The following is a 26,630-nucleotide window of genomic DNA, read 5'->3' as shown; positions in this document are numbered from 1 at the left end:
GAATGACTGGTAATCCGGGAGCAGGGTGTAGGTGGCCTTTTTGAGGAAATAAAGTTTGAATTCTAAGACTTGAATAACGTGAAGGAGTCATTCAAGGGAAGATATCTCTTACAAGAAATGCAATCTCTAAATCATTACAGGTTATGCAGGGTTTTGCATCTAAGGTGTGTGTGTGTGTGTGTGTGTGTGTGAGACTAACTGTGACAAGGGAGGAGTGTTCTGTCAACTATTAACAATGTACAATTGGGAGGTCTGCATCTTCAGGGGCAACCAGTTGATCCTCCTCTTTATCCTGGTATTAAATATAGCCATAGTAAGAATTTGGGAATGGATTAAAAATGCTTAACCTTATCTCCTTAAACTTTGCCATATCCCATAAATTTTAACCATATCACCTAAAATTTTGTTATTTCTGAAATCTGTACTAAGTTTGGCCACAAAGGGAGGAATTGAATTCATTGCTACTCTTAGCTCTCCCTAGCAATTTCATTGTCTGCTCTGGTACCAGGGTTTGTTAGAGAAGCTAGAGGGATTTTTGAGTCATCATTTCTCCCTTTGGTAAATCACTTCTTCAAGTAGTAATATCAGCCCTTTTCCTCCTTTTCCGTATGCCAAGACTGAAAAAGAAAATAAAGGGTTAAACTGATTTCTTTTGATTAGTTTCATAGGAGCCCAAGATTTAACATAGAACTTTTTCGGAATATATAGTTAGCTCTCCACCTGAGGTGAGCACGGGAAATCTATTTTTCTCATTTCAACTTTCATCTTGAGACCAAAATTTCACCAAAAGCTTCATTCAGAATTTTTTTATTCATAACTAAGCAAAGATGTATGGTAGTAAATCATTGAAACAGATTATCTTTGATTGAATTTTCCTGAGTTTAATGTGTCTAATCAACTTTTCATTCACCACATTATTTTCCCATTGCTTGATGTTATACCAGATAATAGTATTACCATGACCCAGGCTGATACTATGTGAAAAAATGCACAAGGAAGTACTCTGAACATTTGAAAAACACAGTCAGGTAATAGTTTCAGAAATTGTTAGATTTTTCTATGTGAGAGTCTAACTTTTTTTCACTACAGATACTAAAAATTTATCAATATGCTTTTTAGTAGGCTTTAGCCACGTCCTAATTTACAAACAAAACTATTCTTGCCAGTTATACCCTTGAATCCTACCAAGGAAATTCCCATGGTTCTATCCTTATCACAATGGAACCCAGAAATGGAGAAATGGACTACTTACTTTCTTAGGAATACCACAGTGCACACTTTCCTGTATCTAACTGATATGACCATATAATTTGTCATCTCAATAATGATTAAGAGATTTTTGCTTTAAAAATATGTATCCAAATGATAGGAATATTAAGTCACAGTGGAAGAAGGCCATTAATATACTGAAGCCTCAAGTACCACAAATTAAAAAAAAAGATAGATATTACTATTTTAACTGTGAGCATGCACTATCAGGTTATCCAATATCAAAAACATATTAAGAGTGCTTGTGGCAATATATACCTGAATTATAAATGAATTTTGATATTTTGACATTTTGTTTATATGAGAGCATATATCAAGGATAGATTCAACAAATCAGCTTGGTGGCTGCAGCTTTAAGTTGGCAGTAAAGTATGTAAGTAATACATTTCTGATCAGTCTTGTTTTAACACCTTGACAGAACTAAACCATTGACACCCAGAGGTACTTGTGCATGGGGATAGTCTTTAAGATAATATTTAGTCTATTCAATGAGCCAGAATGTTCAGTGTGTATATTGTTTGCTTTTATTATAAAGACATGGCTACAGTCTACATACAAAATACCAAGTAGAGATTTGTTTATTGTAGTAGGCATAGGTGCTCAAAATGGATATTTAAGTCTCAAACATATTTTTCCACCATTCTGTATTGGATTATTAACACACGAAAGTATGTACTGTTAAAACTATAAGGTAATTTATAGATTATTCTTTGAACTAATGTAGTTATTATTTTACAAATGAGGAAATGGAAACCCAGTGAAGTTGAATGATTTACTGTGGGACTAGACAAGTCTAGAATGAGAAATTTAACAGTCCAGTACTCTTTATTTCCATGTATATACCTTTCATCATTTACCATTACACTGAACAATCTTTGTGCTATTTGTATTTTTAAAATGTACTCACAGGGTCAAAAAAAAGTTTGAATGGTACACAAGGATATAAAATGAAAAGTATGTCTTTACCAACTGATAGTACTATTCACCAGAGATAAAAAGTTTCAACTGTATTTGTGTAGAGAAATGTATCTATATACCTTTAATTTAAAAACAGAAAGGCAATCATACTGTTCAAATACATTTGTACTTTTTTCTTAATGCCATGTCTTAGCGATTTTATATATTCTAGATATAGTGTTTATATTTTGGTATATTATACTTTATCTTTTCCACTTTTTAAACAGCTACTTAATATTTCCATTTTATGGATGTCACAAAATGTATTTAACCACTGCCTATTTATGGAAATTTGGTTATTTACAGTTTCTTTGCTGTTTAAAAATATTATAAAACAGCTTTCTAAATATATCCTTGTTTTTATTTTAATATCCACATAGCATACTTTCTTAGATATGTTTATATAATTAAAATTTTGATGCCTGTTAAAAATTTGCCTTCAAAAACATTTTTCTGACACATACATGTAACAACATCATATGAGAATTCCTGCTTTCTCACAGCCTCATCAGTACTGGGCTTTAGCAAATTTTTCTAATCAGAAAAGTGAAAATGATATTTCACCATTGTTTTGATTTACGTTTCTTTACTTATGAGTTAGAGTAAACAACATATTAAAATTTCACTGGCCATTTACACTTTTTTTACTTTTTTTGTGAATTGGCTGTAATACTTTTCTATATTTTTCTACTGACTTTTTAAAAATATTTTATTGGTTTGTATAGCCTCTGTATATTATGAAAAATAAATTTCCTGTATTAAACATTTTCTTAACATTCCTGTGTTAAACATATTTCTTGGTTATTAATTTGCTTTTTGAGTTTTGTATGTGTAGAAAATTGTTTTATGTAGTTTCATTTTTCAGTCATTTCCAATTTTAGTATATGTGCTGCTGAAGTGACCACTCATTTTTCAGTCATTTCCTTTATGGCTTAGAAAAATTCTTACACCAAAAAAATTACTCAGATTTTCTTCTAGCACATTTATGATTTAGCCTCATAATATTTACATCTTTGATTCAACCGAAACTTATTTTTGAGAGTGAAAATAAAGTTTAATTTTATCACTTGAAATAAGAGCATCAATTTTTTAATTCTTTGAATTCCTGTGAATTTTAGATTTTTCTGAAACTTTGTGAACTTTTTAGGAAGGCAGCGATCATCACTAAGGTAAAAAGAAAGTGTATTAGACCGAGAAATGTAATTTAAAATTTGACATTTTTTATTACTTATCAATCCCTGATGTCTATTCTTGGTGACATAGGAAAATCCCAAGAAAACATCTTGTTTATAAAAATATATAATTATATTTTGCTAATTTAAGCAATGATTAAATCAGTGAAACCATCATAGAATAAATCAAACCCCTAGTGAGATACTTTTAACAGCAAATCCAGTTCATATGGTAATATTAATTTTACTTACTTAGCAAAGCACTTACTTATCAGTAAGACCCTGTATCTGTACAAATGAAATCAAAATGTGAAAGTTGTAATTTAAGCGGGACACAATAGCTTAGTGATAAATAGATTTATTTGTACCTTGAAAAGTTCACTTCAAGTAATCATTGTTATTAAAAGGCAATTATTTCACATGGTTTTTGTAAGCATAAAAAGCAGATTGGAGACTCTTTCTAAGGGTTGTAAATAAGTGAAAGATCCATTGAGCTAGAAAAGTTGAGTATTCAGCAATAAAAGAGCATTGTCCAGTTTAACATCTATTATATTTATATCTGTAGTTGACAAGGAGAGAAGTAAGTATAGGTGAAATGTGAAATATAACTAGGAGAGAAGGATTAGGAAATGTCATTTAACTTTTTTCCTACTCTTCCTTTTATTTTTAATATAATAGTTATATTTCTCTTCTAAAAGTAGTACACTATCAATGTAAAACTATTTGGTAAACACAAAAGGACAGAAAGCAGACAAGAAAATTGCCATTGATATTACTATTACCACTTAAAGAAAAAGTTATTAGTATTTTGGTGTATATATGTATGTATGCATGTAACAACATAGGATTATGCAAGGTTATGATTCTGATTTTTCAACTAGCAATATATTATGAATATTTGTTTCTGTCAATATTTTTTGTGACATGACTTTTTTTATTGATTACATAGTATTCCATACAATGGATGTGTTATAATTTACCTAGCCAATCTCTTATTTTTGTACATGCTTCCAATTTTTCTCTAGTAAACATAAATTACGATGAATATTATTGTGACAATATTTTTTATAAACATCCCTGATTATGTCATCAGGTAAATACTTAAGTATAATAATTGAGTCAAAGATATATGTATTTTAGAGGTTTTGATACATTTAGCTATACCATTTACACACTGCTGTGTCTGTCCCAGCAGTATCTGAAAGTATCTATTTGTTCATATCCTCATCAGTTCTTGGCATAAAACTTAATATGGTTCAAAAAAAAACTCTCAGTGGTCTGGCAAGAATGAATACACAGAGGTGGGAAGAGGTCAAGCAGAGGTAAGTGATGTTTTTGTCTAAGAGATGTTGCAGGCTGCCTCAGGCTATGGAGAACAGCTTTCTCCAAAGCAAACTTGCATTTTCAAAGGCGGCCCAGACTCTGCGTGCTAACTTGGCACAGTTGAGATGTCCTTGTTTGCTTTAAGGCACTGGCCTGACCCTTCAGTCACATTCAGTGATCGAGACCACTTACTCATACTAATCATTGCACACAGAAAATACATGAAAGATTTGTATTCATCACTCAATATATTTTGCCTCTCAAGTGTCATGAAACATTCAGGGTACATTAACTGGCAAATGCACACCTGGAGTATGTTACTTAGCTTTAGAAACTGCTAATTTTTAAAAAATCAAATATTTCATTTTGAGGAAAAAAATCAGTTTTGGATTTTGAGCATATATATCATCTTTCATTTTGGCCCAATTAACCCAGCAGGTGTGTGTAAATTAGGTCACTACTTTGTCACCGTGGTAACATGCATTGGGGAGGTGGATCTTAACCACCTCCAGCACAGGTGATGTTGGCTGAGTTGGTATTAAGAAGTGCTTTAGAAACAAACAAGGCAGAATTTAATATGTTAGAGTGTAGAAAATAGGTCTGATGTCGGATACCAACAGTTAATTCTATCACACGAAAACAAGTACTATCTCAAATCTGTATAAAGAAGAAAGATCTAATGAGCCTTAGAAACAGGAATTGTGTTGTAAAACTTACTAACAGTCTCTGAAAGAACAGACACTACAGCACTCAGGAGATGGTAGTCTCATTTCCTCATGGAGCAAGGGATTTGAAGGTCAGGGTCAGGTTCTCTGCAATTTAAGGCTGTTTTTAGAACTAAGCCATGGTTTTTGGAGGATCAACAACTTCCTGACTACTCATTCTAGTGACTAGATTTTAGTCACTACTGAGGGTTTTCTTAAAGTGCAGTGTCTAATTATTTCTTTTAAGTGCTCTTTTGATCATTATTCATAATTGTTTATGGGTTAACAAGTTGGCAGAGTTGGTCTATGCCAGCACTCCAGCACTCATACGGTCCCGATAACTCAGGCTTCTCACCAGGTGGAAAATCAGACATGCTTCAAGATCGCTAGTTGAGATTGTGCAATCTGTTTGGCTGCTAAAGGTTCCAAATTATGTGGGCATTCTGCAGCCCCACAGAGTGGTAGAATTTCTTCACTTATCACTGACAAGTTCACACTTCTTTGGGTCACTAAAATTGTAAATATGTATTATCAGATGCAGAAAATAGGCCAAATTAATAATGTTAATTATATGTCCAAGGAAATGCATCTCCCATGACCATTTGCAGCACCCAGATATGGATGGTAATTCTATCGAGCCTTTGGTGCCAATTCGTACCTGGCTTTAAAATTTTCAGTTTGCCCTTATGTCCTGCTTTACATTTGTATAACTTGTTATAATCTTGAAGCATTTTTGTATACCATATTTCTTTTTGGTGTGATATTTTAGACATGGCATTTCAGAAACTTGAATGCACCTAGTGTTATTTTCAGTTGGTTGTGACCGCAGCTTTATTAATTATTTTGTGTGTTTTCAATAGTTAATATTTACAAAACGCTGAACAAACCTCTTCAAGATTGCTTTCCATAATCTCCTTTTCCATGTGTCAAGGATGAGAGCTACAGAGAGAAGAGTCATAGTGACTCACCCTGTGTCACAGAGTATGTGAGTTTACTTTCAAAGGAGAGTCAAGGGTCCCTGGTTTTCAGTTCTTTTTTTTTTTTTTTTTCAATTCTCCAAGAGTCATGCAGGTTTGGAGACTTACAAAGGGATAGCATTGCTGAGTGGAGAAACATTTGACTCAAGTACTCTTTTACCCCTAACATCTCTTTTACCATTTCCCTCCCTATATTCAAGTCTTCTTTTCCATCATCTCTCCAGTAGATGCTGAAAACCATTTCTTTTTGAAGAGCTGGTTCATATGATAAAGACCCAAAGTCTCAATAAAATCTATTAACCTGTTAAGGGTAAGTGTGTGCATTGTTCACTGGAGAGCATGATGCCATATTCTACCCTGCCTGCTTGGGGGCAAGGCCGATGGCAGCACAAATTAGCATCAGAACAGAGCTTTATCACAGTGGAATCCCAGGTTGTTTTAGGAATGAAACACGAAACAAAAATAGATAAAGGGATTAAATCTATCAAATATAATAGAGGAAATTGTAGTAGATTCAGGGAACTTGGACCCCTGAATTGTAGTAACTAAGCTGGAGAGGAAATGGACAGTTAAACAAAGTAGGGCTGTTTCTTTTTTTCATTGTTTGATGAAATAATTTTTGCCCCTTTTAAATGGTATGTTAAAAGAGAGAGAGGGAGCCTGGTATATCTGAAACAAAGAGCCTACACAGTCACCAAGCTGGTTGGTTTTTGTACCTTCCTTTACTGAGTATTGTCCTTCAGTACAATACAGAGCCATTTCTTTGTTCTCACAAGCTAGCAGTTAAATTGTATGTAAATGTATGCAAATTAGATGCTGTCTAATAAAGAGAGTCATTAGATGGAAGAAATATTTAGTTTAGGAAAAAAAAGCAGGTGTATTGTGTAAAAGAAAATGTAAGGCTACAAAAAAGCCCAAACTTTTGTGGACAGTTATAGAAAAATTTATTAAAATAGATTTTTAAAAGACTTACGTCTTCCTGACCTTTCCTTTGTGCTTATATATATGTGTGTGTTTTAAAAATATTTACATATAAAACTAGGGGATTGGCTTCTTTCCCAGAATTACTGGAAGCACCTTCACCAGGAACATTTGGACTTGAATAATCTCCACAGCAGCATTTTCCTTCTTGAATTAAATGAATTGTAAAATGAATGATTTGCCGAAGAACACTGACTGCTTATTTGGGTTCCTTTCTCGTAGGTTGATAGAGGCTTACTGGCTCCGTGGTGTGTATCTTGCTATTTTAGGGTTTCCTTTCCACACTACTCCACTCCAGTCTCTCTAATATGAGCTTCTTAAAAGATACCTAGACTATAAGCTCCTTGAGAGGAACCAACAGTTCCTTTTAAACCTTATCAATGCTGTATTCAGGGTTTAGCACAATGCCTAGTGTTTACTAGCACTCATATCTATTTTTAATAAGTGAATGATTGGTTTTAATGGTTAAGTAGTTATGGGTATGTCAAACACCTTTCTATTCTTTAGCATATAGTTATTGAAACAATTTCTCAGGCTTATATTTAACAATTATACGGTAAATGCCTGGTGAAAAAAATATTTTACCATCCAGTTTCCTTAAGTCAACTGTAACAAAGGTGTTGAGTGTTCAACACTACATTATTTATTATGGCAGCTATTTCTGGGGCAAAGATGAATAGGCAGCATAGTTTCTTTAGGAGCAGCTAATCTACTAAAGGTATCAGATAAATATAAATATACACATATTTAATACATAGTACACTGTACTATGGAAGCATGAGATAAAATATTATGAAAGAATGAGAGAGAAAGAATTTCCAACCTATGGGTACCATACATGGTTTCTTGGAGGAAAGTGGAACTGAACTAAGCCTCGAAGTTGGTAAGGAACAGATGGTTGGCTATGGTGGGGTGGAGAAAAGCAGAGTTGCAGAATTCTCTATGTTGTAGTCCCAAATTAATAGTAATGTACTAGATTTTCTTCTACTCTCTTGTGAATTTCCAGCAACAGCTTGATTTTAACCTCCGCAGAAACACAAATGAGAGCTGTGATGGAAACAATAATTACTAGAGTCCAGTTTTAACTCCAAGTCAAAATTTTAGTCACATTCAGCCCTGAATAAGACATAAGGCAAAGCATGCAACAGGACTTTATAACTTTTTAATTACAATGCATTATAAATATAATTTTTATTTTGTCTTATTTTTTTAGAGATGGGGTGTTGCTCTGTTTCCCAGACAGGAGTGTGGTGGCACCTTCTTAGCTTACTGCAACCTTGAACTGTTAGGCTCAAGCGATCCTTCTGCCTCAGCCTGCTGAGTATGAGGATGCAAAGGCATAAGAATGACACAATGGACTTTGGGGACTCAGGGGGAAAGGAAATGAGGGATAAAAGACTACAAATTGTGTGCGGTGTATACTGCTCAAGTGATGGGTGCACCAAAATCTCACAAATCACCACTAAAGAATTTACTCATGTAACCAAACACCAACTGTTCCCCAATAACTTATGAGAATAAAAAATTTAGAAAAGAAACAAACTACAGGTGGATGCCAACAAACCCCGCTAATTTTTAAAAAATTTTTGTAGAGATGGGGAACTTGTTATTTTGCCCAGGCTGGTCTTCAACTCCTGACCTCAAGTGATCTTCCTGCTTTGGCCTCCCAAAGTGCTGGGGTTACAGGTGTGAGCCAGTGCACGAAGCCTAAAATTTATTGTCCATGGTGTGAAATAAAATTTGGGGGTTAGGAGATTTAGAGACCTAGAATGGAATACCTCATGTATGTAAAGTGTCTTACAGTTCACAAAGCACCTTCCTAAATTATTATTTTAATTACAACTATTGAGGTAGCAGAATTGGTGTTATTATTTTAATTTTGCAGATGAGGGAACTGAGGTTCCAAAAAGTGAAATCACTTAACCATTAAATGTCATAGCCAGGTTTTCCTGATAGGTTGTCCAGTTCTTTCCACGTGCCTCATTGTCACCCAGAAGCAACATGAGAGAGTTATATAGAACTATACAGTTATAGTTCTATATATAGTTATAATTCTATAGTATATAGTTCTATATAACTCTCTATATGCTTCTATAAGCATCATATATCTTGTTTTCTAATTTTATTCTAAATACTTTTTATTGATTTGGTTTTATATGCCAATTTTCTCCATTTTAACATGGGTAAAATATGTAAGACCCAAACTGAGGGAGATGTGTATGGATAAGAAACTGATTATTTTGGTAACTGGTATGGATATGAAAACCATAATGAGTGTGGATTGCAAGTATTTTAATTTATTTTCTTGACTTTTGAGTTAAAGAAAAGATTTCAATGTGAAGGTGCAAAATATGCTGCACTGAACTAATCTTGGAGGTAACCAAAGGGCTGTGGGACTAACAGCTTTTGATATTACTTAGTGCTTATTATTGTTATTATTATTATTTCTTTTTAATTATGCAAAGTGCTAATCAGTTTGATTATGCACAGTGCTAATCAGGTTAATTATGCAAAGTGCTAATCAGTTCTTCTTGAAGCACATGAGGAGAGCAGAGGTGCTGGCGGTGAATGGCATAGCTAGATGGGGGTAGTCACGGCAGTCATTCCTTATTAAGATAGGAGTAGACAAGATAGCAAGGGGGATTTATCCATAAAAATAAATAGGAAAAGAAAGAGGACTGGGAGCACATGAAAGACTGTAGTTTGGGCAGGACATTGCTTACACATAGAAAGCTCTTCTCCCTTGTAGCATAGTTTGGTTGGATAGTCTCTGCTATATTTTGAAGGCACTCATTTGAAGCCAAAAAGACTGCAGAGGGAAAGAAACAGAGTATTGTATAGCTAGACAAGTTGTCAAAACAACTTATTGTAGTTGGCAAGCACCAATTCCTGGGAGGACAGTAAAGGAAGTAGAATCTAATAGACCTATACATGAAAAAGGACATCAATAAAGAGAATTGAAAAATTAAGGGAGTGCCATTCTGATAAAATAAACAGGGCCATCTCACTGCTGCATTGTTATTGGGACGGTCGTCTGTGTAGCCTGTTTCCTGAGGTGAACTGAGAGTTGGCTTCTTGGTGCTGGCAGTGGTCTCTATTGAGAGTGCTGATGACGAATATGACAATAAGGGTTTTATGTAATAGCTCCTAGTTGGATCAGCTTTGCTGCTGCTGAAATCAAAGTGAATTTTAATATTAACTTGCAGGTCTGTGCTTATTAAGCTGGGTGACTTCCTGTGAAGATGAGTTTATAGCAATATGTTCATATGTTTTTACAGAACAATCATGATGGTGCTCCCTTAAGAATGCCCTTTGTATTCTGCCCTCCTGTTCTATTCTGTGGTTTGATAAGCTATCAATGAAATGCTGTGATACCTACTTGTTTGAATGTATTCAGAGAGCAGAAAGCATTTCAGGATTGCTTAGTGAGTATTCATTTTTTAAAAAATGTTTTCAGTCCATGAGACTTTTCCTTTACTCTGAAGTTTAAGCAAATGTATACGTTATTTATAAAAGGGAGGGTCTGCTTCCCCCTATATAACCTGACAGAGTATTTATTTACCTTTTCTTTTTAAGCCTATGTCTAAGCACAGCTCATCTTCACAAATGCCTGAAGTGATCTTGATTTCTGGAAATGTCCAATTAATAGTAAGAGTGCTACAGAGGCAAAGGCATTGATGATACCTCCAGAATAGGGTGTATTCATAAGTTATTTGTCCAGGCGGTGTTGGTTCTTGGATAAAGACAGGCTTTCAGTTTTCATAATTTCTTTAACCTGGAACAATTTCATTTTAAAATATGAAGAGAATGACATAAATCTTTGGTTTCCAAGGAGAGTCTGGAAAGAAATAGATTGTTAGAGGACAGCGCCCACAAATTGAGAAAGCCTGTTGGGGGCCCTTTGGGAATTTGGCTGGAAAATTATGTTATAAGCAGTCCTTCTGCTCAGCTTCATGGAAACATGATTTTAGAAATGAAATACTGCTTCTGTGTTCCCCACCCCCCAAAACTAAGATAAGGATGAAATATTCATATTATCCTTTATTTTCAGAATCTTTTGAGTTATTTCTCAATATGTTTAAAAACTTCCCTTAATTCCTTAATGATTCTGCCCAAAGGGTACTTTGTAAATTCTATTCATTGATAGTATACTAAACTCTTAATTCCTGGTGAAGACATTTGAGGACAAAGACCTTGCTACATAAAACATTTATAATGTCACTGGAATGTTTAAAGGAGAAAATCATGTGATCCAAATGGCAAATAAAAATAAATTTAGTAACATCTAACTAAATATGACCAGTTTTCCATTTAATTGCATGCTTGCACCCACTTTACACACATTTCCATATATGAACCCATTAATTCCTTCACTAAACCGTGTTATTTGAGCACCTGTTTTTTTTTAAGTGTTCACTATGTGCTAGTTATAGTTCCATAAACTCTCCTAGGTATTGAGATACTATTGACCAAAAAAGAGACAAGATACCTGGCATCGTGGAGCTCACTCACACAGGACAACATGATAGTTTCTCGTGATATTCAGTCTTAGAAACCAAGCTTTTGTATTTCATTTCTTCTCAGAACTTCTTTTAACAATCTATATGATTCAACTGCTGGGCCTCAGTGTCTTCAATTAGTCTCAAAATAAGAGGTAGGACTTGATGGTTCCCAAGGCACCTTCATGTCATTCATATTTGCTGTCCTAAAGTCGATTAGTTGATTAGACTATAAAGTGAAATTTATCCACTATTACCATATGAGCAGCCTTGGGATCATACAGAGTTTTTTGGGACTTTGATCTTTTAGGAAATAAGTAATTTCTAGCTAATTCTGTGGACACTACCTCCTTGGATTTAGGCCAAAATTGAATGTAGAAAGGGCAGACTTTGAAATATTCCACAGTTTGAATTTTGGCACTTGCAGTTACTAGCTGAGCAAGTCATAACCAACCACTTTGATCCTCTGATTCCTCTTAGTTTCTACTTCAAACAGTGAGTATGAGTATTTAATAAATACTCCATAATCAGTCTTTTTTTTTTTTTTTCATTTCTGGCAACTGTAACCTTCATGACTCTTGTTACCAAAAATGTCTTCAACTAATTCAACTTCCTTTCCTCAAACATCTTCTTTCTGCATTAAGCCAATACTTCAGTTAACTCAGTATCTTCTCTCCCATTCCATCTTTACAGTTTTATTTCTTCCTGTTCTCTTTTGTATGTGCTTTTACTTCTCTACTCAACCTGAGTCAACTTTTGGTTACTTAAATTATTCATCATATGTAACATAATCTTGGTTACAACACAAAATGTGTGCAACTGTAATTCAAGTCAATTAAATAGAAATATGTTTTCTACATCAGACCTGTACCATAATTGTTTATATTTTTTACTTACTAGTGTACTGGAAACCTCTTGAGTACAAGGGCTGTGGTTTTAATCCTTGTGTTCCCAGTATCTAGCATGGATTCTGCCAGTAAGCATCTCACAATCTAGCAAGGAGAAAGAATTTGAAAGCAGTAGGATATATGATCTCTCAGTGGAATTTTAAAACAACAGGATATATGATCTGTTAGTAGGAAAGTGGAGATGTTGGAAAAGGCTTATGGAATAGATATTGGGAAGGCTTTATGGAGCAAATAATATTTGAGTTTGCTTATTTAAAAAGGGTACTTATTTTTTTTTTCCTGGCAGGAAGTGAAAATAAACTCTAGGCAGAGAGAAGAACATGAAAAGACTCAGGCATACATAAAGTCGGGAGGAACTGGGACCAGGAGACAGACAGGAAGACAAGAAGGGAAGATTAGGAGCATATTATGAAGGGCCTATGTGTTGTTTAGTCTTACAGGAATAATCTTAGCTTTCTAAAGTAAGTATATATAGTTGTGGTATAAAGAATATGGTGTTGCAATAATATGATCATTAGCTTTTTTTTATGAAGAAGAAATAGATTTAGCAACCAATGAATACAAGAAAAAAGATAATGAGAGATCATGTCAGAAAGAATGTCTGGATCTGGGTTGCAACTCTACTCCACACTTGATTTGTGACCTTAAATAGTGAACTGCATCTTCCTAAACCACATATCTTTTAAGATTACTCACTCACTGATTATTATTGAAGAGGGCCCCTATTCCAGATGCTCTGGATCCCGGAGCTTGAGAATAATTGGTGATTTTAAGGAAAAAGATACATTTTATACCAGTAGCACATTTAGCCTAAGCTGGTGTTAGGGCATTTGGGAAGATAAAAAGGAAGACATATAAGAACAATATTGTTCTGGCCAGAAAAAGGCAAAAGGGGCCTCTAAAAGTAAAAGTAGAGTTATAACTTAGACTATCTAAGAAGGCAGAGATACTGAAAGATGTATTTGGCAGAGCTCTGCATTTGGGGGTGAACATCGATCCATGGACCTAAAGAGATCACAGATTGCCCTGATTTGTCTACCCTGTATTTTGGAAGTTAACTCCTATGATGGGTAACTAACCAAAACATTAAATGAAAGGGGAGACAGGGCAGGGTAGATAATAAGAGGGTATTTGCCAGTGGTTTACAAAGCTTTGAGGTGTACATGTCTGTGGTTGGGACAAGATTAATTTCATGTCCATAATCATAGCCTTCTCCTTTCTTTTATCACAGAAGAGACTTCTTCTTCTCATTCTCTTGCATTTCTTCTAAGAACTCTCTTCATGCCAGCTAGATGTCAAAACTTGGGTAGTGTGGAATCAGGGGAATGAAAAATAGAACTGGAAAAGTGATCATAGGGGAGGGGGACTCAAAAGTGACAAAATTTTACTTGGGTAAAAGCAAGGGGCTAGAGATAGAAGGAAAAATGAGGAGGGAGGAAAGAAAAGTGCCCATAAGGGATAGATGGGATGGAGAAAAGACTTAGAGGTGAAAGTCAGGGTAGAGAGAGATTTTTGATGCCCAGTGGTTGTCCATGTGGAGAATAAAGTGGCCAAGACTAAGAACAGAGATTTTCTCTCTTACTCTTCTTGGTATTTTCTTGAGAAACTGAAAGAAAATCTGAATTTTTAATATATATTGAGGTGTGTGTGTGTGTGTGTGTGTGTGTGTGTGTGTGTGTGTGTCTGTTTCTGTTTGGCTGCTATTTCTTTGGATCAACTAGGGATTACCTGTGCTGCAACTTTGTTCGCACATTCCCAGCACCATCACCAATACAACACAGTGATGAAGCAAGGCTCAGAATTTTCAGTTCTTTATAGTCAGTAGACTTCTGTGATTAATGCTCCATTAATCACTTGTTCTTGGTATTAAGTATAACCCCGTAAAATATGGGAGTGGAGGGAGAATGGCCAACTAGTATGTGATTCATACCAGACAACAGTCCTCTCAAGATGGCCCTAATTTCTTGTGCATTTAACCTACACGCTGATCTTAGTTCATGCGTTTTTACTTGTTAGGGGTCAGATGAACAAAGTAATTTCATATTAACTATGACAAATTTGTGCATAGGTGAGAGAAAAGACCTCTACTTTTCAGGCATTATTATTTTCTGGACTAATCTTTGGGGATTAGGTAGCCAATTAATCAAGATCGCCATAAGAAATGTTAGCAAGTAAGACAATATCCAGTAAAACACTATTAGCCAAAATTGTTATTCAGGAATTAAAGTTCAGGTAGGATAGCTTTGGCATCATGAAATTATTCTCTGTGAGACTGACCTATCGCCAATGACATATGTGTACGCGCTTTAATTGATGTGTGGGAACTTTGTACCACCCTACTTCTGAGATTTCAAGGATGTGTGAAGATTTTGTGACAGTAATTACACACTTTTTATCAGATAGATTTTATGTATCGTCACATGTCCATTTTAGAAATTTTCCTCTGTTTTAATTTTTGGCATTAAAAAAGGAATGCATACTTCATAAACTTACATTTCTGCTATTTGTTTGTAAGAAAGGAATTCCAAGTGGGTTATGTAACATTAAGCATATGGCTACACAAAGATTAGAAAAGCTGTGGCCATCAGGAATAAATATTGGTGATAGCACTGATGGTATTTCACACATATAGTTTATTGTGAGAAAATCAGAAAGACTTGCACAGAACTTAGATAAGGAAATATGCTTGTTTTTTGGTGAAAATATAAAAGTAAGTATTTGTTATTAACATGGTAGGCTTTGAAATTTGGCTTTCTATTTCTACTTAAGAGGAAACACCTTAAGTCTAATGAATTTTTTCCTATGGTATTTGACAGTACTTAATCTAGTATTACTAGATTAAACCCCTTAGTAATCACACATTTTAAATGAATAAAATATCTCTGAATAGCCAAATGTACCACTGCTCCAGATTCTTCCATGATGTCAAAAACATAGAAGTAACAAATGTAGACCTGACTTAGTAGTCAAGGAAAAATATGATGCGAAGGAGAATTAATAAAAGACTATTTTAATATTGGGAATAAAAAACTACCACAAATCTTAAGGGTATACATTAGCAGAACTTGGTTTGGGTTGAGTAGACTTAAAGCAAGATTTTGAGCTAGCTTCTAAGCAGTTTTGAGGATCGTTTTTTTTTCTATCATGAATTTATTCTATATAACAAATGCAGAAATTGGAGAAATGTAAATCTGTCATTTCTTTTGACATTTATGTAGCTTCAGGAACCTTCTAAGTTGTGATCATTAGAGATTTTTAGAACATGGACACCTCTAGAAAAAATGAGGAGGTGCCAGTAGCTCCTCAGAAGCAGCTTAGCTTCACATTGAAGGAAGATTCATAAGGCCTTTATAGAGCAAAGATACTTGATCAGAACAAACATTCTTATCATATGGAACCTTTTTCCTCCAAAAAAAAATGACCGTTAGGGTAATTAAACTGGTTATTTGCAGCTTCTCTCCTTTCCCCTCTTCCCTCTTCCACCTGCACAGTATTATTATATTGAGTTGCCATGATAAGAGTAAAAAATAATCAAACCAACTTATACACATTTTATTATGAACAAAAATACTTTGAAGGATTCTATTGATACAAGCTAATGCAAGATGATAATTTTTTTATTCAAAAGTGTTTTGAATGTCCTCTTCCATTGATCATGTGCAACTGGTATAAACAAAGATCCTGTGTGTGGTAGAGAGCTTATATTTGCATTTCTTTGTATATTTAAGCATTTTTAGCAGACTTACATTTCTGTTTATTGACAGTACTCCTTAGACATTTGTGCAATCATATGTATACATGAGCAGCAGACATTTGAGTAGGTAGTGAAGGTAAGTTCTATAGTCAGTGTAAGTAGCAGATTATATAAATTAATTATATTAGTTTTGATGCTTTGGGTAAAATCAGTGTGCTACATGAACCTCCAATTACACAGGACAGTATACTGTGCTCAGAAGACATGAAGGGAGACTCAGCGTACATAAAAGCTATTGGTTTTGTTTGGGGAGTTCCTTTTTATCTGCTTGGGGAAGGAGCAGGTCTTATTGTCAGTTGCCAAGTGCTCTGATGCTGAGAAGTGTGTCAGCTGTGGTTACTTTAGGGATTTTGGCAATGATAAGCATTTTTCCTTGAGAAAAATCAGCATAGATACCACACATTGGAATTGGACAAATTGCTTTTATTTTCTATTTTCTTTAAAAATCAAATTGGCTTTTCCTTCTTGTCCCAGCTGTTGCAGCTTCCTTGTTTTTTAGCTTAGATTATGGGAGAAACACATGTTCCCTGAGATCCAGAGTAAAGCTTACTTATTTTCTTCCTGTACAAACTACATGAAGTTACGATACTGGCCCCAAACCTAACTAAACAAAGTTATTCAGAAGAGATTTGACAGAGAGGGTGTCTAATAGGTGATGAGCTGGGGTAATTGAATGGGTATTTCAAAGATATTAATGTAACTCGCATATATTAGCAAACCTTAATTGCCATCTCCAGCATGTTTAGACCTGAAAACTTCAGGGACCTAAACTGTTCCATAGAGAAGTCTTTTTATCCCCCTATGGTTTATAGCTGGAAACAAAGTATGTATGTAAGAGTTCGATTGGGGCCAGGTGTGGTGGCTCACGCCTGTAATCCCAGCACTTTGAGAGGCTGAGGCAAGTGGATCACTTGAGGCCAGGAGTTTGAGACCAGCCTGGCCAACATTGTGAGACCCCATCTCTACCAAAAATACAAAGTTAGCCAGGCGTGGTGGCATGCGTCTGTAACCCCAGCTACTCGGGAGGCTGAGTCATGAGAATCACTTGAATCTGGGAGGTGGAGCTTGCAGTGAGACAAGATTGTGCCAGTGCACTCCAACCTGGGTGATAAGAGTTGAATTGGCTAAAGTAGTACACAGTGAGGCACTAAACAAAATTGACCTTTTTTATAAATTCCTTCACCTTCCCCGTAACCTGTTACTTTTCAAAGGGAAAGATCACATCTGTATTTCTAGTCAGCTTGCAACCATGGTAAGGAACAAAGATTCCCTTCCAGTTAGAGTAGTGGAAGATGAAAGTGGTTTTCTTCTTGATATCTGGATCAACCTGGTTTTCCTACCATCTCTTATTTCACATAAACAAGATTATCATCTGACCTAGCTGCAGATTGTGTTTCAAAATTTGCCCCTACCGCTGCTCCTCTCTTAAGAGCCCGGTGCCCACAGAACATTATCCTCCTCATCTGGACCTATCTTTGCTCTTACTGAAGGGGGCTTTTTCATCCTATGATTCTTTTTTTGTTGGCTTTTCTTGGGAAAGCAGTTTAAGAAACATTCATTAACTATTTCTGGGTGTCAGAAACTATATACTATGTTTCCAGAGAAATGGAACTAATAAAATATCTACCTGTATAGAAGAGATGTTTTATAAGGAATTGACTCACATGACTGTAGAGGCTCGCAAGTCCCCAGATCTGCAGTCAGCAAGGTGGAGGCCCCAGAGAGCCAATTCCATAGCCCCAGTATTAGTCCAAAGGCTTGAGGCCTGGCGAAGCTAATGGTATAGTTCTCGTCTGAACTTCCTTAGGCCAGAGACCTGCAGAGAGCTGATGTTTCAGTTGAGTCTGAAGACTGGAAAAAAAATAATAATGTTCCAGCTCAAAGGCTGTCAAGCAGGAGAAATTCCGTGTTACCTGTGGAAGAGTCAGCCTTTTTGTTCTGTTCTAGCCTCCAACTGTTTGAAGGTGAGGGAGGCCAATCTGCTTTACTCAGTTACTGATTTAAGTGTTAATCTCATCCAGAAACATTCTCACCAACGTACACCAAATAATGTTTGACCAAATGTCTCAGCACCCTGTGGCTCAGTCAAGTTGACCTATAAAATCAGCCATTACACCTGAATTACCTAATTTAATCCTGACCAAAACACAACCCCAAACCCCATGAAGTAGACACTATTGGTTATTATCACCAAATTTAATGACTAAGACTATGGTTTCTAGAGTGAGATTGCTCTTATTAGAATTCTGTCTTCACCCCTTACTATATAACAATAGGCAAATTACTTAACCTTAGTTTCTTCATCTTTAAATCTGGGATGATGACACTACATACTTTGTTGAGTTGTTATGATAATTAAATGGAATAATGCGTGTAAAACACTTAGCATCAATAACTGGAACATAGCTTAGTACTCAGTGAAGAACAGCTATTATTTAAATACATTAGGAAATAAAGCTTCATCGTGGTTAAGATCTTTGCCCAAGACCACGTAGCTGGTAAGTGGTGAAACTGGGATTTGAACTTAAGTTGTTTGCCTCCAAAATTATGCATTTAATTCCTCTCTGTTAATCTCAACACAGAAGTAGAATAATATAGTGGTTAAGCTTCTGGAGTTGGACTCCTTGGTTCGAATCTTGGCTATCTCATTCACCAGGAGGCTTTAGGCAAGTGAGTTAACTTATCTGTACTTTAGTTTCTTCATCTCTAAAACAGAAATGAAATAGTATCTTTCCTGGAGTCACATAGAATCAGATCATTTCTAGGGATACTACCTTCATCCATGAATTTTAAATGATATAATTTAAGACACAAGATTTCTCCTTTTTCCTTCAAATTATATTAGTTGTTATTGATAAGGGTAAGATTTATGAAATCTAGTAAAGTGCTGAAAATATGCTAACATATTAATAATGTTACAGATAGCATGGCTTTGCAACAAATTACTTCAGAAACTTTTCTAAGAGGGAGAATAAAAATGATAGTTTTGATTCAGAATAATTGTGTCTTCAAAATTAAGTTCAAATCAACGGATAGGAGGTGTAAGGAAGCCAAGAAGGAATCCATTATAAGGTGAAAGCCGTAAGTCCTCTTTTTGTGACTCTGTCTTGCCCATTTAATAGAAGTGATATGAGTAAGATCTGCCACCTAGGACCAAGTATTTCTTTCTCTAGAATTAAGACAAGAAGACTCAGAATTTCAGAATACTGTATGTGGGTTCTCATCTGTCAACCAAAAGCAGCTGAAAAGGCGAGAGCCCTGGAGAACTGTTTCCTACATATGTATTTGTTTTTAGACAAATGTGTTTGTTTAAAATTCTAAAAACCATGGAAATGGATACCATGGAAATGCATAGTTGAGGGGTAGAAGCCCTAGAAGTGTTGACTCAATTCTTGATCCTTCTGTGTGATGGATTAAATGCCACATGCTTCAGTTTGCTGTGTGTGGGGTCTTTCAGCACTGTTTATAATAGATGACAATCCTGTATGAAGGACATAACAAACTTTCTGATTTGTTTTTCTATTCATTTTTTTTTTATTATTATACTTTAAGTTCTAGGGTACATGTCCATAACGTTCAGGTTTGTTACATATGTATACTTGTGCCATGTTGGTGTGCTGCACCCATCAACTCGTCAGCACCCATCAATTCATCATTTATATCAGGTATAACTCCCAATGCAATCCCTCCCCCCTCCCCCCTCCCCATGATAGGCCCCATTGTGTGATGTTCCCCTTCCCGAGTCCAAGTGAACTCATTGTTCAGTTCCCACCTATGAGTGAGAACATGCGGTGTTTGGTTTTCTCTTCTTGTGATAGTTTGCTAAGAATGATGGTTTCCAGCTGCATCCATGTCCCTACAAAGGACGCAAACTCATCCTTTTTTATGGCTGCATAGAATTCCATGGTGTATATGTGCCAAATTTTCTTAATCCAGTCTGTCACTGATGGACATTTGGGTTGATTCCAAGTCTTTGCTATTGTGAATAGTGCCGCAATAAACATACGTGTGCATGTGTCTTTGTCGTAGAATAATTTATAATCCTTTGGGTATATACCCAGTAGTGGGATGGCTGGGTCATATGGTACATCTAGTTCTAGATCCTTGAGGAATTGCCATACTGTTTTCCATAATGGTTGAACTAGTTTACAATCCCACCAACAGTGTAAAAGTGTTCCTATTTCTCCACATCCTCTCCAACACCTATTGTTTCCTGATTTTTTAATGATTGCCATTCTAACTGGTGTGAGATGGTATCTCATTGTGGTTTTGATTTGCATTTCTCTGATGGCCAGTGATGATGAGCATTTTTTCATGTGTCTGTTGGCTGTATGAATGTCTTCTTTTGAGAAATGTCTGTTCATATCCTTTCCCCACTTTTGGATGGGGTTGTTTGTTTTTTTCTTGTATATTTGTTTGAGTTCTTTGTAGATTCTGGAAATGAGCCCTTTGTCAGATGAGTAGATTGCAAAAATTTTCTCCCATTCTGTAGGTTGCCTGTTCACTCTGATGGTAGTTTCTTTTGCTGTGCAGAAGCTCTTTAGTTTAATTAGATCCCATTTGTCAATTTTGGCTTTTGCTGCCGTTGCTTTTGGTGTTTTAGACATGAAGTCCTTGCCCATGCCTATGTCCTGAATGGTACTACCTAGATTTTCTTCTAGGGTTTTTATGGTAATAGGTCTAACATTTAAGTCTCTAATCCATCTTGAATTAATCTTCGTATAAGGAGTAAGGAAAGGATCCAGTTTCAGCTTTCTACTTATGGCTAGCCAATTTTCCCAGCACCATTTATTAAATAGGGAATCCTTTCCCCAATTCTTGTTTCTCTCAGGTTTGTCAAAGATCAGATGGCTGTAGATGTGTGGTATTATTTCTGAGGACTCTGTTCTGTTCCATTGGTCTATATCTCTGTTTTGGTACCAGTACCATGCTGTTTTGGTTACTGTAGCCTTGTAGTATAGTTTGAAGTCAGGTAGCGTGACGCCTCCGGCTTTGTCCTTTTGACTTAGGATTGTCTTGGCAATGCGGGCTCTTTTTTGGTTCCATATGAACTTTAAAGCAGTTTTTCCAATTCTGTGAAGAAACTCATTGGTAGCTTGATGGGGATGGCATTGAATCTATAAATAACCTTGGGCAGTATGGCCATTTTCACAATATTGATTCTTCCTATCCATGAGCATGGTATGTTCTTCCATTTGTTTGTGTCCTCTTTTATTTCACTGAGCAGTGGTTTGTAGTTCTCCTTGAAGAGGTCCTTTACATCCCTTGTAAGTTGGATTCCTAGGTATTTTATTCTCTTTGAAGCAATTGTGAATGGAAGTTCATTCCTGATTTGGCTCTCTGCTTGTCTGTTACTGGTGTATAAGAATGCTTGTGATTTTTGCACCTTAATTTTGTATCCTGAGACTTTGCTGAAGTTGCTTATCAGCTTAAAAAAATTTTGGGCTGAGACAATGGGGTTTTCTAAATATACAATCATGTCATCTGCAAACAGGGACAATTTGACTTCTTCTTTTCCTAACTGGATACCCTTGATTTCTTTCTCTTGCCTGATCGCCCTAGCCAGAACTTCCAACACTATGTTGAATAGGAGTGGTGAGAGAGGGCATCCCTGTCTTGTGCCAGTTTTCAAAAGGAATTTTTCCAGTTTTCGCCCATTCAGTATGATATTAGCTGTGGGTTTGTCATAAATAGCTCTTATTATTTTGAGGTACGTTCCATCAATACCGAATTTATTGACCGTTTTTAGCATGAAGGGCTGTTGAATTTTGTCAAAAGCCTTTTCTGCATCTATTGAGATAATCATGTGGTTCTTGTCTTTGGTTCTGTTGATATGCTGGATTACGTTGATTGATTTGCGAATGTTGAACCAGCCTTGCATCCCAGGGATGAAGCCCACTTGATCATGGTGGATAAGCTTTTTGATGTGCTGCTGAATCCGGTTTGCCAGTATTTTATTGAGGATTTTTGCATCGATGTTCATCAGGGAGATTGGTCTAAAATTCTCTTTTTTTGTTGTGTCTCTGCCAGGCTTTGGTATCAGGATGATGTTGGCCTCATAAAATGAGTTAGGGAGGATTCCCTCTTTTTCAATTGAGTGGAATAGTTTCAGAAGGAATGGTACCAGCTCCTCCTTGTACCTCTGGTAGAATTCAGCTGTGAATCCATCTGGTCCTGGTCTTTTTTTGGTGGGTAGGCTATTAATTGTTGCCTCAATTTCAGAGCCTGCTATTGGTCTATTCAGGGATTCAACTTCTTCCTGGTTTAGTCTTGGGAGAGTGTAAGTGTCCAGGAAATTATCCATTTCGTCTAGATTTTCTAGTTGATTTGCGTAGAGGTGTTTATAGTATTCTCTGATGGTAGTTTGTATTTCTGTGGGGTCGGTGGTGATATCCCCGTTATCATTTTTTAATGCTTCTCTTTGATTCCTCTCTCTTTTCTTCTTTATTAGTCTTGCTAGTGGTCTGTCAATTTTGTTGATCTTTTCAAAAAACCAACTCCTGGATTCATTGATTTTTTGGAGGGTTTTTTGTGTCTCTGTCTCCTTCAGATCTGCTCTGATCTTAGTTATTTCTTGCCTTCTGCTAGCTTTTGAATGTGTTTGCTGTTGCCTCTCTAGTTCTTTTAATTGTGATGTTAGAGTGTCAATTTTAGATCTTTCCTGCTTTCTCTTGTGGGCATTTAGTGCTATAAATTTCCCTCTACACACTGCTTTAAATGTGTCCCAGAGATTCTGGTATGTTGTATCTTTGTTCTCATTGGTTTCAAAGAACATCTTTATTTCAGCTTTCATTTCGTTATGTACCCAGTAGTCATTCAGGAGCAGGTTGTTCAGTTTCCATGTAGTTGAGCGGTTTTGATTGAGTTTCTTAGTCCTGAGTTCTAGTTTGACTGCACTGTGGTCTGAGAGACAGTTTGATATAATTTCTGTTCTTTTACATTTGCTGAGGAGTGCTTTACTTCCAATTATGTGGTCAATTTTGGAATAAGTGCGATGTGGTGCTGAGAAGAATGTATGTTCTGTTGACTTGGGGTGGAGAGTTCTATAGATGTCTATTAGGTCTGCTTGGTGCAGAGATGAGTTCAATTCCTGGATATCCTTGTTAACTTTCTGTCTCGTTGATCTGTCTAATGTTGACAGTGAAGTGTTGAAGTCTCCCATTATTATTGTATGGGAGTCGAAGTCTCTTTGTAAGTCTCTAAGGACTTGCTTTATGAATCTGGGTGCTCCTGTATTGGGTGCATATATATTTAGGATAGTTAGCTCTTCCTGTTGAATTGATCCCTTTACCATTATGTAATGGCCTTCTTTGTCTCTTTTGATCTTTGATGGTTTAAAGTCTGTTTTATCAGAGACTAGGATTGCAACCCCTGCTTTTTTTTGTTCTCCACTTGCTTGGTAGATCTTCCTCCATCCCTTTATTTTGAGCCTATGTATGTCTCTGCATGTGAGATGGGTCTCCTGAAGACAGCAGACTGATGGGTCTTGACTCTTTATCCAGTTTGCCAGTCTGTGTCTTTTAATTGGAGCATTTAGTCCATTTACATTTAAGGTTAATATTGTTATGTGTGAACTTGATCCTGCCATTATGATATTAACTGGTTATTTTGCTCATTCGTTGATGCAGTTTCTTCCTAGCCTCGATGGTCTTTACATTTTGGCATGTTTTTGCAATGGCTGGTACCGGTTGTTCCTTTCCATGTTTAGGGCTTCCTTCAGGGTCTCTTGTAAGGCAGGCCTGGTGGTGACAAAATCTCTAAGCATTTGCTTATCTGTAAAGAATTTTATTTCTCCTTCACTTATGAAACTTAGTTTGGCTGGATATGAAATTCTGGGTTTAAAATTCTTTTCTTTAAGAACGTTGAAGATTGGCCCCCACTCTCTTCTGGCTTGTAGAGTTTCTGCCGAGAGATCTGCTGTCAGTCTGATGGGCTTCCCTTTGTGGGTAACCCGAGCTTTCTCTCTGGCTGCCCTTAAGATTTTTTCCTTCATTTCAACTTTGGTGAATCTGGCAATTCTGTGTCTTGGAGTTGCTCTTCTGGAGGAGTATCTTTGTGGCGTTCTCTGTATTTCCTGAATTTGAATGTTGGCCTGCCCTGCTAGGTTGGGGAAGTTCTCCTGGATGATATCCTGTAGAGTGTTTTCCAATTTGGTTCCATCTTCCCCCTCACTTTCAGGCACCCCAATCAGATGTAGATTTGGTCTTTTTACATAATCCCATACTTCTTGCAGGCTTTGTTCATTTCTATTTCTTCTTTTTTCTTTTGGTTTCTCTTCTCGCTTCCTTTCATTCATTTGATCCTCCATCGCTGATACTCTTTCTTCCAGTTGATCGAGTCGGTTGCTGAAGCTTGTGCATTTGTCACATATTTCTCGTGTCATGGTTTTCATCTCTGTCATTTCGTTTATGACCTTCTCTGCATTAATTAGTCTAGCTGTCAATTCTTCCACTCTTTTTTCAAGATTTTTAGTTTCTTTGCGCTGGGTACGTAATTCCTCTTTTAGCTCTGAGAAGTTTGATGGACTGAAGCCTTCTTCTCTCATCTCATCAAAATAATTCTCTGACCAGCTTTGATCCGTTGCTGGCGATGGGCTGTTCTCCTTTGCAGGAGGAGATGCGCTCTTATTTTTTGAATTTCCAGCTTTTCTGCCCTGCTTTTTCCCCATCTTTGTGGTTTTATCTGTCTCTGGTCTTTGATGATGGTGGCGTACTGCTGGGGTTTTGGTATAGGTGTCCTTCCTGTTTGATAGTTTTCCTTCTGACAGTCAGGACCCTCAGCTATAGGTCTGTTGGAGATTGCTTTAGGTCCACTCCAGACGCTGTTTGCCTGGGTATCAGCAGCAGAGGTTGCAGAAGATAGAATATTGCTGAACAGCGAGTGCACCTGTCTGATTCTTGCTTTGGAAGCTTCCTCTCAGGGGTGTACTCCACCCTGTGAGGTGTGGGGTGTCAGACTGCCCCTAGTGGGGGATGTCTCCCAGTTAGGCTACTCAGGAGTCAGGGACCCACTTGAGCAGGCAGCCTGCCCCTTCTCAGATCTCAACCTCCGTGTTGGGAGATCCACTGCTTTCCTCAAAGCTGTCAGACAGAGTGGTTCGCGTCTGCACAGGCCTCTGCTGCTTCCCCTGTTATGTTTTAGTTGTGTCCTGTCCCCAGAGGCGGAGTCTACAGAGACAGGCAGGTTTCCTTGAGCTGCTGTGAGCTCCACCCAATTCGAGCTTCCCAGCGGCTTTGTTTACCTATTTAAGCCTCAGTGATGGCGGGCGCCCCTCCCCCAGCCTCGCTGCTGCCTTGCGGTTAGATTGCCGCAGACTGCTGTGTTAGCAAGGAGGGAGGCTCCGTGGGCGTGGGACCCTCCCGGCCATTTGTGGGATATATTCTCCCGGTGTGCCGGTGTGCTTACCGCGCAGTATTGGGGTGGGAGTTACCCGATTTTCCAGGTGTTGTGTGTCTCAGTTCCCCTGGCTAGGAAAAGGGACTCCCTTCCCCCTTGTGCTTCCCAGGTGAGGCGATGCCTCGCCCTGCTTCAGCTCTCGCTGGTCAGGCTGCAGCAGCTGACCAGCACCGATTGTCCGGCACTCCCGTGTGAGATGACCCCAGTACCTCAGTTGAAAATGCAGAAATCACCGGTCTTCTGTGTCGCTCGCGCTGGGAGATGGAGACTGGAGCTGTTCCTATTCGGCCATCTTCTCTGATTTGTTTTTCAAGAGATTAATGAGAAGTTGGTTGTCATCTGACTGTTGCTTATGGGAAGAAAACTCCAGAGAAAATCATAATGTATATATTACTCTTCCTTCCAAAAAAATTTCATATGAGGTTAAAATTAATATTAAGGGCAGCCGTAAAGGGGAAACATCAAATCCATATGCAGATTGAAGAAGTGTGGCAATGAAGGGGCAAAAGTTGGAGTTACCCTCTTGCCTCAAGTGGTTGGATAAATTGTAAGCCAATTGTATGTATATCAGTCTTAACACTTTTGTATACTTCTCAATTTCTTTTAAAATTTAACTCCTGAAGTCATAGTTAGAAATTTGTCGTCTTTACCAGTTTCCTCCATGCATTATCTATCGCCCATCTACCTCCT

General features: G+C 36.9%; 1 protein-coding gene and 1 long non-coding RNA gene across 11 annotated transcripts in view; one reads left to right on the top strand and one right to left on the bottom strand.

The window, feature by feature from the left end:
- The window catches only part of ZBTB20 (zinc finger and BTB domain containing 20), an 821,902-nt gene that overhangs the window by 257,982 nt on the left and 537,290 nt on the right, over positions 1-26,630 (top strand). The gene's annotated exons all lie outside the window — the stretch shown is intronic.
- Positions 8,532-12,036, bottom strand: LOC111543693. Its single transcript, XR_002731937.1, has 3 exons — positions 11,873-12,036; positions 10,946-11,158; positions 8,532-8,700 (listed from the first exon to the last, which is right to left on the bottom strand). It is a non-coding gene; the product is annotated as an uncharacterized LOC111543693 (long non-coding RNA).

Source organism: Piliocolobus tephrosceles, chromosome 2 (assembly GCF_002776525.5).
Source record: "Piliocolobus tephrosceles isolate RC106 chromosome 2, ASM277652v3, whole genome shotgun sequence".
Lineage (NCBI taxonomy): Eukaryota > Metazoa > Chordata > Mammalia > Primates > Cercopithecidae > Piliocolobus > Piliocolobus tephrosceles.
Note: the sequence above shows the minus strand (reverse complement) of the source record. Positions and strands in the feature narration are given on the sequence as shown.